The 13,551-nt window shown below is 33.9% G+C and overlaps 1 long non-coding RNA gene across 1 annotated transcript; it reads right to left on the bottom strand.

Annotated features, from left to right (window-relative positions):
• Nucleotides 1–275: 275 nt before the first annotated feature.
• LOC132659980 (uncharacterized) lies at nucleotides 276–10,015 on the bottom strand. The gene is made up of 2 exons (XR_009601111.1): nucleotides 9,909–10,015; nucleotides 276–2,080 (listed from the first exon to the last, which is right to left on the bottom strand). It is a non-coding gene; the product is annotated as an uncharacterized LOC132659980 (long non-coding RNA).
• Between the last annotated feature and the right edge of the window lie 3,536 nt (nucleotides 10,016–13,551).

Below are 13,551 nucleotides of genomic sequence, written 5' to 3'. Positions count from 1 at the left end.
ATAGCCAATCTTTGATGATTTGAAGTTCCTCCCTAGTAAGCTATATTTTTCCAATACTTAAGTATTCCCATATAGCACACCTAAAGGTTATGATGTACAGCATGGATGATCATTGAGTGAATTTTGATTTATATTTAAATGGGGTAGATTGCTAGTGTGTGGTAATCTTAAGACTGTGTCTATAGTGGACAACTTTATCAAGCCTTAATTTGATTTGATTTTCAGTATTTTAGTATTTTTATAAAAAGGAAAATATTTAGTAACACAAAAAAACCTTTTTCTTTTTAAAACCCAAAATTTTATTTTAGTACCATTATTGTTTGCCAGTGTCTATTCTAAATAATAGTTGCTTAAAATGTTATATTGGTGAGAACTGAAGACATTATTACACATAGGAAGTAGAATTTGATTAATTAAAATCTCCCTCAGTTTGCCCCATAGTTAGAATACATCATATGAGTTAAGATACATAGGTATAACACAAACATGTATTTATACTATTGGTTTGAAAAATTACTATGCTATACAAGAAATATATGTTATTAATTATAGAATAAGAAATAAGCAATAAGATAAAAAGTAAAATCAACAGTAATTGTTTACAATACAGAAATAATCAGAAGTTAATATTATATTTGATTCAAAATGATTTCCAGTTAGTTATATGTTCTGTAACCTAGATCTACAGATTTAATTTCACTTTATTCTATTAAAATAGATTTCTGCATTCTGAAAAGACAGTTTGTTTTACTGAGAAGCAAAGAACAGGATAATAAAAATAATACTTATATATAAAACTAAGATTCTGAAAGCATAATTAAATGAGCTCATCCTATTATTTTAGTCCTACATGGTCTGTTATGCCTTACCCAAGAAAAAACAAGGTAAATCTAGTGTTCTAATTGCTTCACCAAAATGTCCAGTTTGTTTTATATGTCATATAATTTCCTCTAATGCATTTAGCAGAATTTATATCAAACATTGGACTAAATACATCAAAGCAGTTTGTTTCCCTTGGGTTTTTGAGTCTTTTTAAAGCTTTTTTGTTTTCTTAAACTAATTCTATTTTACTTTAATTTTAAAAATATTTACTTAATATATTCTCACAAGATGGCAAGGAAACCTTGTTTAAATTTCTCTAGAATTTCAGGACTCTTTATTTACTAGCAAAGTAAGGCCAATATTGTACAATTATCATATAAACAATGGTATGTAGAGAAAAAAATAATTACTAAGTAATCAAAATTAGTTTAAAATGTACCATATATTAACTTTTGATTAAATGGATAATTATTCCAGTTCTCCAATTAAGAAAGTAGTTACTTGTATGTAATGCAATTATAGATAGCTGAAAATGACTTGGTTACATCAATTCAAAAAATAAGTAAACTAAACATCTTGTATTTAAAATATAAAGTATTGTATCTGTTATATCTTCAGTTCAGTTGCTCAGTCGTGTCCAACTCTTTGCGACCCCATGAATTGCAGCACGCCAGGCTTCCCTGTCCATCACCAACTCCCAAAGCTCACACAAACTCATGTCCCTTCAGTCGGTGATGCCATCCAGCCATCTCATCCTCTGTTGTCCCCTTCTCCTCCTGCCCCCAATCCTTCCCAGCATCAGTCTTTTCCAGTGAGTCAACTCTTGAGGTGGCCAAAGTATTGAAGTTTCAGCTTTAGCATCAGTCCTTCCAAAGAACACCCAGGACTGATCTCCTTTAGAATAGATCTTGGTTGTATCTTAACAGTCAACTTTTGCTATACATAAATTTGCAAGAGAATGTCTATATGTTTGAAAAAAATAAATTGTAATTCATTCACCATCTGTTTTACAAATGAAGAGTAGTGTGGGCAAAATGGGTTGTGCTCAATTGCTTCAGTCATTTGTGATTATTTGTGACCTATGGACTGTAGACAACTAGGCTCCTCTGTCCATTGGATTCTCCAGGCAAGAATACTGGAGTGGGTTGCTGTGCCCTCCTCCAGGAGATTTTCCAAACCCAGGAATCAAACCCATATTTCTGACATCTCCTTCACTGCAGGCATCTTCTTTACCAATGAGCCAAATAAGATGAATCAACTGATGGAAAATAAATTTGTAAAACTCTAAGTCAAGTCAGAGTGTGCAGCTATAATCAAGTTTAGATAATAATGTTACCAAGTTTTAAAATGACTGCTTAATTTTATTAATAATAATCAAATTCACTCTTAAACCATACAAATGTGACTTCATTAGAACTTAAATATAGGTTTCAGGATAGAACATGATTCTTTTAGATTCCCAGATTCTCCTTTCAATTGTTGAGAAAAGCCAAATGCCTAGTGACTAAGGATGATGGCTAACATTTACAAACAGATTTTTATGTGATAGGCCTTTGTAAATTATTTTCACATATAATACATCATTTCATTTAATTCTCAAATAAAAGTTTGCTATTTTTATCCTTATTTTAGCATAATAAAATTAAGCTACACAAAAGTCACTTCTTCAAAGATAGTATGGAATTCAAAGTCAGGACTCTTTACTAGAGTCCCTTCTCTAACCACTGTGCAATACTTCTCTGAGGGAAAACCCAACGGGCTTCAGGTGGTGGTGGTGGTGGGCTTCATCTACAAGGTGGAACTGCAAAATGCTTAAAAAGCATGATAGGAAAAAGAGTGTCAACCTCATTGTCAAAAGTCAGAGCCAGATGTGTTTCTTTATATGGCTTAATGATCATGCACTCTTTTGAAAGCAAGTCTATACCATACTTACACATTACCAGGCTAACACTTGATTAATAGTTATAGTTAGGTCACTGACTGTCAAAAGAAACAAAATGCACTTACAATTACATTTATAAGAAATGCTTAACATAGCAAAATTTGCACAGAATAATGGCTGTAATATATTGAGCATTTATTTTGTGCCAAGTGCTACCCATTACTTAATTTAATATCCATAATACCCCTATGATGTAAGAATTATTATTCTTAGTATTATTTCTAATTTCTAATAAATAAATAGAGTTTAAGAGATGTTTAGTGACTTTAATGACAATTTTCAAAGTAAGAAAATGATATAAATATGATTTTCTGAATCTAATTCCAGATTCTCTTATTTCTACAGTAAACTGCAATGCAAAAATACTTCACTACTACCTGATAACTGTTTATACTACCTGAACTATGTTTATTCATTTTTGTAATACTGTATATAAATGCCCTTTTTATCTAGATTCACATTATAACCATTTAGCCCCCCCCATTTCAATCTAAATTATGTCAAGTTATCTTCCCTATGTCCCCAGACTTCTTGTTTTTGACCAAAAAGGTACCATAGCATCCATATGTTATTAAGATGACTGAAAAACTGAACTCACAATAAGTTTTTTACTTCTGTATGGAACCAAGAACATAGAGATTATAACATCTATATACTTGCACTTTCTCGTGCAGATAATCTATGACATGAGAAAATGACCCTAATTATACATAGCACAGATAGTCATAGAATACTTAGTAGTATTACATTAATATTTCCTGGTATTTTACTCCATTTTCATTGCTTCTCTTTGGCCTTCAATGGTAGCATCAATTACACTTTCTATCTCTTCTTTGAAATTTCAGAATGCTTTATGTGAATTTTGTAAGCATTTATCCATACAACATGCAGTTAAAATAACAACAGAAAACCTTAACCTCAATATTCACTTGTACTACATTCAGTATCCACCTTGCTTAACATTTTAAGAATCCTGAAACAATGATCCTATTTTCAGGAATATCAATGAATCATCCCTGAAATGCTTTTCCTTTCTCTTCCTAAAACTATAGTAAAAAGCTAGTGCATAATATTTGGTGAATGAAGTTAAGTGATGAGCTATATCTGTTACAATAAAAAAGAAAAAAAAACTTTCAGAAATAAATTAAATGATATTTTGACTTGTTACATTAATGGAGAAAAGCTTATTACTCCTTGATCATACATCTTTCTTGAAGTGCATCTGAAGGTCTCTTTGCCATTGGCATCAACCAGCTGAAACATTAAGCTCATTTGGCTCCTTTAGTGGAAAGATCCAGTTTGACCTAAGTCAATGAAGGTAAAAAGAGCATATGATTTAGGGGCTCTAATGCAATAGTTAATAGCTCTGCTAGAGTAGCACGTTTTATGTCCCCAGTGCATGCTTCCTATTTCATTTACTTTAATTATTCAACATTTTAGGTAGAGTTCTTTCCATCCAACTTCCATGTTGTTTTAGAGTTAATTACTGTTCATAGTCATAGTATTTTATCACTGAGGAAGAAGAAAGAAATCATTCTCTGAAGTCCTGTATTTTCTCTGATATACTAGGATTATTCCCTTCAGGATATTTTGTGTAATTTGTCCTTTTTGGTTATAGCTGTATTTAGCTGTATCATTCTCCCTGAAAGATCAGTTGACCTATTGTTAAATTCCTGGGTTTTGTGATTTTTTTTTCATTTAAACACAAAATGTACATTTAATTTTCTTAATTTTATATGTTTCACTAGATAAAATAGTTTATAATGGCATAAGTAATTTATCTACACTTTCTAACTACATTCTATACAAAAGATAGCAATAAAAAGTTATCAAAGCATAATTTTATCTGTACTACATAATGTTGAATTGATATTTTACCTATTTGATGGTGAAAATGAAAATCTTAAAATATTTATCATCCAAAGTACCATATAAAGTAACCTCCAAGAGAAATGTAAATTAAATGTTTCCTTAAGTAATTATAGTCTTCTAAAATTTTAGTTTTAATAGTTAATAATACATTCACTTGGTATAAAATTCAGAAAATACCAGAAATTATACAGTTAAAAGAACACCTCACCCATGTTTTCCCCAATCAGCTCATTATCCCAAACAAATGTGCATCAGTCTTCCAAAGATATTCTTTCTTACTTATTACTTACAAAAGAAAACAAATGCATATATACATACAGTACTATATATAGTGAGAAATTATGGAACACCAGTGGTGACATAAAAATTATTTGTAACTTGATTATTCTACTTAATATATCAATAAACATCTTTTCATAATTTTAATATTAGGTCTGTCTCATTCTTGCTACCAAACTTGTGGCGATAAAAGTAGTCACATTCAGAATTTATTTGAAAGAATTAACAGGATTTTCTGACTCCAAATTTTCTGGTTTGAAAAACTGAAAGGATGGAGTTGACTTAACATACATGAAGAAGATTGTAAATAAACCAAGATTTTTTTGTGAAATAATCAGGAGCCGGTGTTTTAACATGTTAACTTTGAGATACATATTATACATCATGTGTATATTTGATCATATATTTTGTGTAAGTATATGTATACACAGACACACACATATATATGGAACTTTATATCTGTCTCTATTTTGATGAGAGTTTTCATCCATAATGGATGTCAAATTATATCAAAATTAGTTCTAAAACTATGGCAAGACTCATATATATTTTTGGTCACTTTAAATATTTGCAGATCTGGTTATCAGTTTATATAATTAATATGCTGATTGTCTAGTAATTAAATAGGATGTTTTAAAGTTATCTTTTTTCTAAAATTTTCATACTGGAGATTGGTATACATTATATCACAAACATATCAAATTATGGCAGAAATTTACTGTAGATATTCAAGAAAATCTGTAAATGTTCAAGAAAGTTTACCACGTTATACAGTTCCAAAAGCATCATTCCCATTCTATTCTCTATAAATGGTGCCTCTTGGAGTAGAACTTAAGAGTTCCTGATTTTGTATTTGTCTTTTTATTTTTGTAAATCTACATGAGAGTTCAAAAGCAGCTCAGATACTGATAAATAATTTCATGATTTAAAAGTAGCCTATTGACTAATGAACGCCTTCCCAAACCATCTTTTGCCTACTCAGCATGAAATTCTAAGCAGACACATTCTTTTTGATAACTTCTAAATAAAATTGCTTAGGTCACTTTCCTGGCCCAAAGTTACTACCAATTTAGCACCTCATACAAACTAAACCTTTTCAAAGGGGTTTCTTTTTTTTTTCCATTCTTTCTTACCCTAGTACTCCTGGTTTCTTCAAAGACCATCAAGAACCCCTCTTAGTATTTGCCTCCTCCTGCTAAGGATTTGCTCCCCTAAAACAAGCATGCAGCTCAGCCAGATAAGACTTTGAGGTGAGGTATCTGTGGAACTAAACCAGAATCAACAGTCATGGCTTAGTTTGCTCAGCCTATCTTATCTATACAAGGTTATTTTGGGGGCAAATTCAAACTTTCTTTGATTCATAAAGTGAAAATGCCAATATTTTTCCTTTGTAAATTTATTTTAAATAAGTAATTCTGAATGCAGAATTTGTGGGCTGTTAAAATTTCAATTGGATTGGAAAGATGAGAGGTAAATCAAAACTTTCTTGAATTCCTATCAATATATATCTCACAGGCAGATACCCATTTGAAATTGAAGAATGGAGAGGAGGAGTCAAGAACAAGGGGAAGGGGGAGAAAAAGAAAAGAAATGCTACAGAATGCTTGAAAGAATATTCTGTTATGCTTATAGAATGTATATTTTCTGTATTCACCAGTATTAGAAAGGGTTTTTTTGTACTTACACTTATTATCATTTGCGTTAAACACAGTAGCCAATTCTTATTGACTATAGGTATCAAGTTAGGTTGTGTCTTAATGCTTCACTTCCCAAATTACCTTTAAGCCTATAATAAGGTTGGTTCTGTCTTCAGTTTTTTCAGTACATGCATAAAACAGTCATTCATAAAGCATAAGTGACACAATGTATTTTTTGAATTATTGTTTCCAAGACCATTAGATTCAGTGATTCTCAGGCATACAATAAAAATACATTTGATTTACTTCATTAATTGTGTTGTTCATCAAATTTTAAACATAATGCCATAAATAATGGAACCTCTATAGCTAGAAGTTCTACTTAGAGAAAATTTCCAATTTTAAATGTATAATGAATAATTTGCTTACAGTGGCATCTCTTTGACAAAGGTATCTATTTCATAGTTTCCCCACCTTTTGTCAGACAGGGGAGTCATATTCAGCTGATCTGTGATTACCATTCTATAGTTCAGTCACCTAACAAGTATCCAAAACAAGTGAAGAGCCAATATAACCTATGCCAGTGCAGAAGAATAGAGCTGTTTTGTTCTGTCTGTGAACAGTAAAGTGTCATTCACAACTTAAAAGTGGCTGCTGATTAGAAGCAATAGCAAAGTGAAATGGGTTTCAGCTTTTTACTCCAGCTGCCCTTTCGGTTGTTATTGTTCAGTCACTAAGTTGTGTCTGGCTCTTCGTGACCCCACGGACTGCAGCATGCCAAGCTTCCCTGTCCTTCACTATCTCCCGGAGTTTGCTCATACTCATGTCCATTGAGTCGGTGATGCCATCTAACCATCTGATCCTCTGCCATCTCATCCTCTGTCACCCCCTTCTCCTGCTGTCAATCTTTCCCAGCAATAGGGTCTTTTCCAATGAGTCGATTCTTTGCATGAGGTGACCAAAGTATTGGAGGTTTAGCATCAGTCCTTCCAATGGATATTAAAGGTTGATTCCAATGGCTACATTAGGCTTATAGAAAAGTATCTTCTCTAGTTCGTGACCTTCAGAAATCACAGTCTAGCATCTGCCAACATTTTAGACTGGAATCAAAGATAAATCTTCTTCTTTACATAGTGGACCCTGTACTTAAATGTTTCATTTAGGATTCCAAGATTCATTTTAAGTTTTGATTCTTTACGAAGCTTGTTTCTTTTTCCACCACCTCAGCACCAATTTGGTTAGGGGCCTCACCAATATCTCTCCTCATCACAGTGCCCATATCACTTTCTTTGTCATTCCCTCCTTCATGTTTAAATCTTGTCCCATTAAATGGCTATGGTGCTTGGTGTTAAGGCCTGTACCAGCACAGTGGAAGGCACGTACTAGGAATCCAGTGCATGAGTTAAATGAATGATCACATCTATGAATGATCATTGGTCTGGACACAAGTACCATCCTATTAGTTGATCTCCCAGCAATATTTCCTCAGTGCCCCAGTACTTTCTTTCTTCACTGCAACCACTCAGAGTTCTTTTTTTCTCTTTATTTTTCCACAAATCCTTTTAATTTAAATCACAAATCCCTTTAATTAATAGATCCCTTAATTAATAGATTAAAATAAAAATGATATGTATCAATAAGCAGGTGACTACAGAATTCTTTGCATCACTTTTGCATTAATGAGGCCCTGAATGTTCAAAGGGATGCTGACAATATAGGGTCAGTCAGTCAGTGCAGTCACTTGTGTCCAACTTTTTGCCATCCCATGGACTTCAGCACGACTATGGAGAGTAGAAGCCAGTTTCCAGGAGTAGCTAATTCAGCTGAGATAAATAATCAGCATATAACCAAAGTTTGCCACGTGTGATGCAACTGATTATGCTTTTTACCAGTTTGAGCTTTAAATCCTGTATGTTTGCCAGTTTCTTTTTAACTGGCTTATGTATTGCCTGTCTCAAGGAATTTTAAAAAATAAAACAGGCAATTTTTCTGTTCTGAAAAATAACAATGAAAACAAAGACCTTTCTTTAAAAATCACTTTCCTAGGAGAATTATTATGTGGAAGTATTCATTCTATAACATAATGTTGAATAAAGTGTTGAAATAGAGAGACAAACCTATAATTACATTCATTAATCTTATTTTTCAACATTCAACAATGAACTATGAAAAATTTTGTTAGGTGTTCAGACTTCATAAATACTTCAACTCCCTAAAGATTATTTAAATTTCACTCAAATAGAACTATTTTTCCTTTAAAAACTTTCTGATGCTTTGCAAGTTCCCATTCTTCCTTTGAGGGCATGGAGGGAATAAGATGAAGAAGACTGCAGAATAAAAAGCAATTTGTTCTATTACTAATAATAGTTACATAATCATGAGCTGCCACTGCAGTTGTTTACTGGGTATTTCCTGTCTACATGGCATTGAACTTCCAAAGATACAGGTCAAGGGAGGGAAAGTAGCACACAGCTTCTTTCCAAAGAATCTACAGGGAATTGACTGCTATTTTTTTTATAGGAAGATGTCTGGATTATGCCTGTTCCAACATCAGAAGCCTGCAAACACAGAACTGTTTAATAAGCTTAGTGATGTCCAAGAAACATTTGTCAGAAAGAAAACTCAAGGATCATGATTTCAAAGTGACTCAAACAGAGCTTTTTACTACAAAGGGTCTTTTCAATTAGAATGCTGGAAATCAGACAATGCTCTAAGATGTAAGGTAATGAGGGCAGGCAAGTTGAGGCTGCCTATGGCTCGGTTTAATTCAGCTCCTTGAAGAAACCTAGGGTGCAGCAGATACCAATTCCTTCCATTTTCTCTTGTTTCTGCTTTGAGTATCTTTATATATAGTCTGTTATTCCTTCATGTCTACTGTGAAGCAGCTATTAGTTTTAAAAAGCTTTTGTTTCCAAGAGGTAACCTTTTACTTTTCCCACAACAGGAAAATAAAATTATTAAATAGCACAAGCTTGGGCCTGTTTCTAATCATGGGGAGATTAAAGGAAAGGATCATCTGACAGTCTATGGATGTTGGAAACATCAACTAATGACCTTTATTACTAACGACCTAGGCCCTCAGGCAATGAACCTAGACAGCACAGATTAAGAAAGAAGCCTGCTGGTTTTTACAGCTATATAAAATAGAAGGAGTCTGTGTTAATAGAACGGGGATAGAGCAGAGAAAAAAAAGTGTAAGAATGAATGAGCTATAAAAAGAAGGACTTTTTCCTTCCTTTGTGCTACATGTTTGAAAATTAACAAATATGAAGGCTCAGAAATAATTTTGAACTAACCTGTGGGATTAAATATCTGGAATTGACAAATCTAACAATAACAACAAAAAAAGCACTTACCATCAAATTCTGTGAACTTGGCCTATACATGCTCCAGATACCGGTTGTCTAAAGGGAGCTACATCAAGCACCTGAGATTTAGCAGAGTCCTGGACAAATTCTCACCTGACTTTAGTAGTGTGTTTAGCCATTAATATAAAAATAGTCCTCAGGGGTCTCTCCTGTTAAGTGTTCTTTCTGTTCTCCTGAAGTGGCACCAGGGAACGCTCTACTGCTCCTCTTCGCAGGGTGTTATTTTACACAGGCACCACCCACTGCTTAAAACACTTCCTTCAGATTATCGTTCAAACTTTATTTAACCATTGTTCCTCCATTTATTCCTATCCTGGAGGTTTAATTAATGCAGCTGATTCATATCAGTCTTTCATCGTAAAAAGAACTATTCATTGATTTTCAACCATTAAAATGTCTCAAGAGAAACTTTGTGTAGTTGTTTTAGAAAATTTCCTTATTAAAAATAATTTCCAGTAGAAGTAAAGTGAAAAAACATAAAAACAGATTATATAAAATTAAAATACTCATACTCCAAACAGCCCCTAGAAATGATTACTTTAATAATTGGTTATATTTCTAAACAATCTTTCTCTCTAAAAAAAAATTGAGTTCACAGAGTATGTAGAATTTGTGTACTACTCTTTGTGTTTAGCTATACTGTATGTTGTGAGAATTTTCCCAGGTATTGAGAAATATCTCATATTTTGGTGGCAGAAATGTAAAGTGATACAACTGTTTTGGGAAACTGCCAACTTCTTGTAAAGTTAAACATCCTCTTGACATATGATCCAGTAACGTACCTCCTCTGACATATTTGGCCTAAAGAAATGAAAATGTGTGATCACACCAAAATCTGTTTCTAAATGGATGTCAACTTTATTGTTAATCACCACAACTGAAATCAAGAAATTTGTAGTTCAGTTGTTGAATAAACAAACTGATACAATGGAATTTTACTTGGCAATAAGAGGAATAAAATTCTGATTCATGCAGTACTATGGATACATCTCAAATGTATTTTGCTAAGTGAAAAAAGTTAAACACTCAAATACATTGAACAATAACAGTAATTCTACTGTAATGTTATAATAACTTTTTTAAAAATAAAAAATAGTATTTTCAAGTTCCTGAGTTTACAGACCACTATATTCTTCTACATCATACAAAATAGCATTGGGAATTTATTTTAAAAAGAATATTTCTTATGTTTTTCTGTTTAATACTCAAAAAGTATTTCATATAACACTCATTACAATGGTAAAATGTGAGTTAGATAATAAGATAATAATTGGATAGAGGGTAGCTTATATGTATTTGGTGAGGAAACTGACTGTTTATTTGTGACCCAACCACAAAATTACAAGTTTAGAATGTTGTATTACTGGTATTAATATCAATTCTCCTACTTATCTTCATATATTACTGCATTATACATTTCATTGAATATTGTGGCTGATTGCATTTTTGTAACACGTTAAGTTTTAATATTCAAATGTTACTCTGGTGATGGTTTAAAAGTTTGGCTTGACCAAAAAGTTTGTTTGGGTTTTTCTGTAACATCCTATGGAAAAGTAAGACATATCTTTAAATCACTGTTACAAAAAAAAAAAAAATTAACTATCTTTATGAGACTAGTTTTTGGAGTGTATTTTATTTGAAAATCTTTAGAGTTTAAAATGGCTAAAATGACATTTCTACCTTTTGTAAAAATGAAATTGAATTCAGCAAGTATATCTTTACTTCTGTATCATTCATTAGTCAACAAATATTTATTACAAGCATATGCTGGATGTTGCCAGTATTGCACAAAACCAGATAGAAAAGAGTTTGGTAATTCTGGTGCTTAGATTCTAATAAGGAAAAGAAGTAAAGAAATTATGGAAGAGAGAGTTACATGCTTGACAGGTTTGTGGGAGGGTTGAGACTCCCTCAGTGTCCTCCCTGAGGAGGACGTTGAAGTTGAGACCAAAGAACAGTATGACATGTGGAGAAAATATTCAGTTAGAAGGAAAACCATATGCAAAGTCCTGAGGCAAAAAAAGGTCCCGGTTTCCTCAGGGAACAAAGAAGTCAGTTGCTGAGGACAGTGAATGACGTAAAAGAGATAGTAATGTGATGTTGGAGAATAGAGCTGCTACTGCTGCTCCTAAGTCGCTTCAGTCGTGTCCAACTCTGTGTGACCCCATGGATGGCAGCCACCATGCTCCCCTGTCCCTGGGATTCTCCAGGCAAGAACACTGGAGTGGGTTGCCATTTCCTTCTCCAATACATGAAAGTGAAAAGTGAAAGTGAAGTCTCTCAGTCGTGTCCGACTCTTCGCAACCCCATGGACTGCAGCCTACCAGGCTCCTCTGTCCATGGGATTTTCCAGGCAAGAGTACTGGAGCCGGGTGCCATTGCCTTCTCTGGAGAATGGAGTTAGGTATACACAATAACATAGGTCATGGAAGTGTTGAGGTAGAAGGTGAGGACACTACAAGATTCTTATTCCTCTTGGTGCTACAGAAAAATGAGAATTTTCATTTCTCAGGAGGGAAACAAAATATGAAGACCCTTATCCCTTTACCTAAGAGGGAAAATAGAGTATATAAGTCTCAGACCCATGTGCATCCTCATTTTGGCTTAAGGGCTCTCAGGATGGATGCAATTCCCTCCATACCCTATTCTCCATGAGGAGAGCCAGGGCCCAGGTCTGTTTTGTAGAGGCAGATCTATCTGTCTGCTCTTTCTGTGGAGCACGAATTCCTGATATTCATGCCTATCTATCTACAAACTCAAAAATGCTCTTGAGTGGATGACCCATGGTCTAGCTGGGTGATAAATACATCCGTTTTTGCCATATTACTCACAAAATGTAATAACAAACATTTAGTGAGACTTTCCTACTGCTTAAACATCTGAACTCATTTAATCCTCACAACAATCCTATGAGGTGAATGTGATTATTTTTTCTATCTTATAAACAGGGAAACTGGATACAAAGAAGTTAAGTAACTCAGTGTCAAGTAAGCAGCTTAGTAAGTAGCAGAGCTGAGATCTGAACCCACAGTATCTGGCGCCTAAGTTTATGGTCTTAGTCTCATGTTCTACTCTATTGTATGCTAGCACTACCCTTATTATTGCTACCTGTTCACATTCACACCTTTAGTATGGAAGGGAACCTATTATTTTTTTACTAAGCTATCAGTTCAGTTCAGTCGCTCAGTCATGTCCAAGTCTTTGAGACCTGATGAATCACAGCACACCAGGCCTCCCTGTCCATCACCAATTCCCGGAGTTAACTCAGACTCACGTCCATCGAGTTGGTGATACCATCCAGCCATCTCATCCTCTGTGGTACCCTTCTCCTCCTGCCCCCAGTCCCTCTGGGCATCAGAGTCTTTTACAATGAGTCAACTCTTTGCATGAGGTGGCCAAAGTACTGGAGTTTCAGCTTTAGCATCATTCCCTCCAAAGAAAAGCCAAGGCTGATCTCCTTCAGAATGGACTGGTTGTATATCCTTGCAGTACAAGGGACTCTCAAGAGTCTTCTCCAACACCACAGTTCAAAAGTATCAATTCTTCAGCACTCAGCTTTCTTCACAGTCCAACTCTCACATCCATACACGACTACTGGAAAAACCATAGCTTTGTCTAGATGGACCTTTGT

This window comes from Ovis aries, chromosome 6 (assembly GCF_016772045.2).
Source record: "Ovis aries strain OAR_USU_Benz2616 breed Rambouillet chromosome 6, ARS-UI_Ramb_v3.0, whole genome shotgun sequence".
In the NCBI taxonomy this organism is placed as follows: Eukaryota; Metazoa; Chordata; class Mammalia; order Artiodactyla; family Bovidae; genus Ovis; species Ovis aries.
This window is presented reverse-complemented; position numbering and strand designations above follow the sequence as displayed.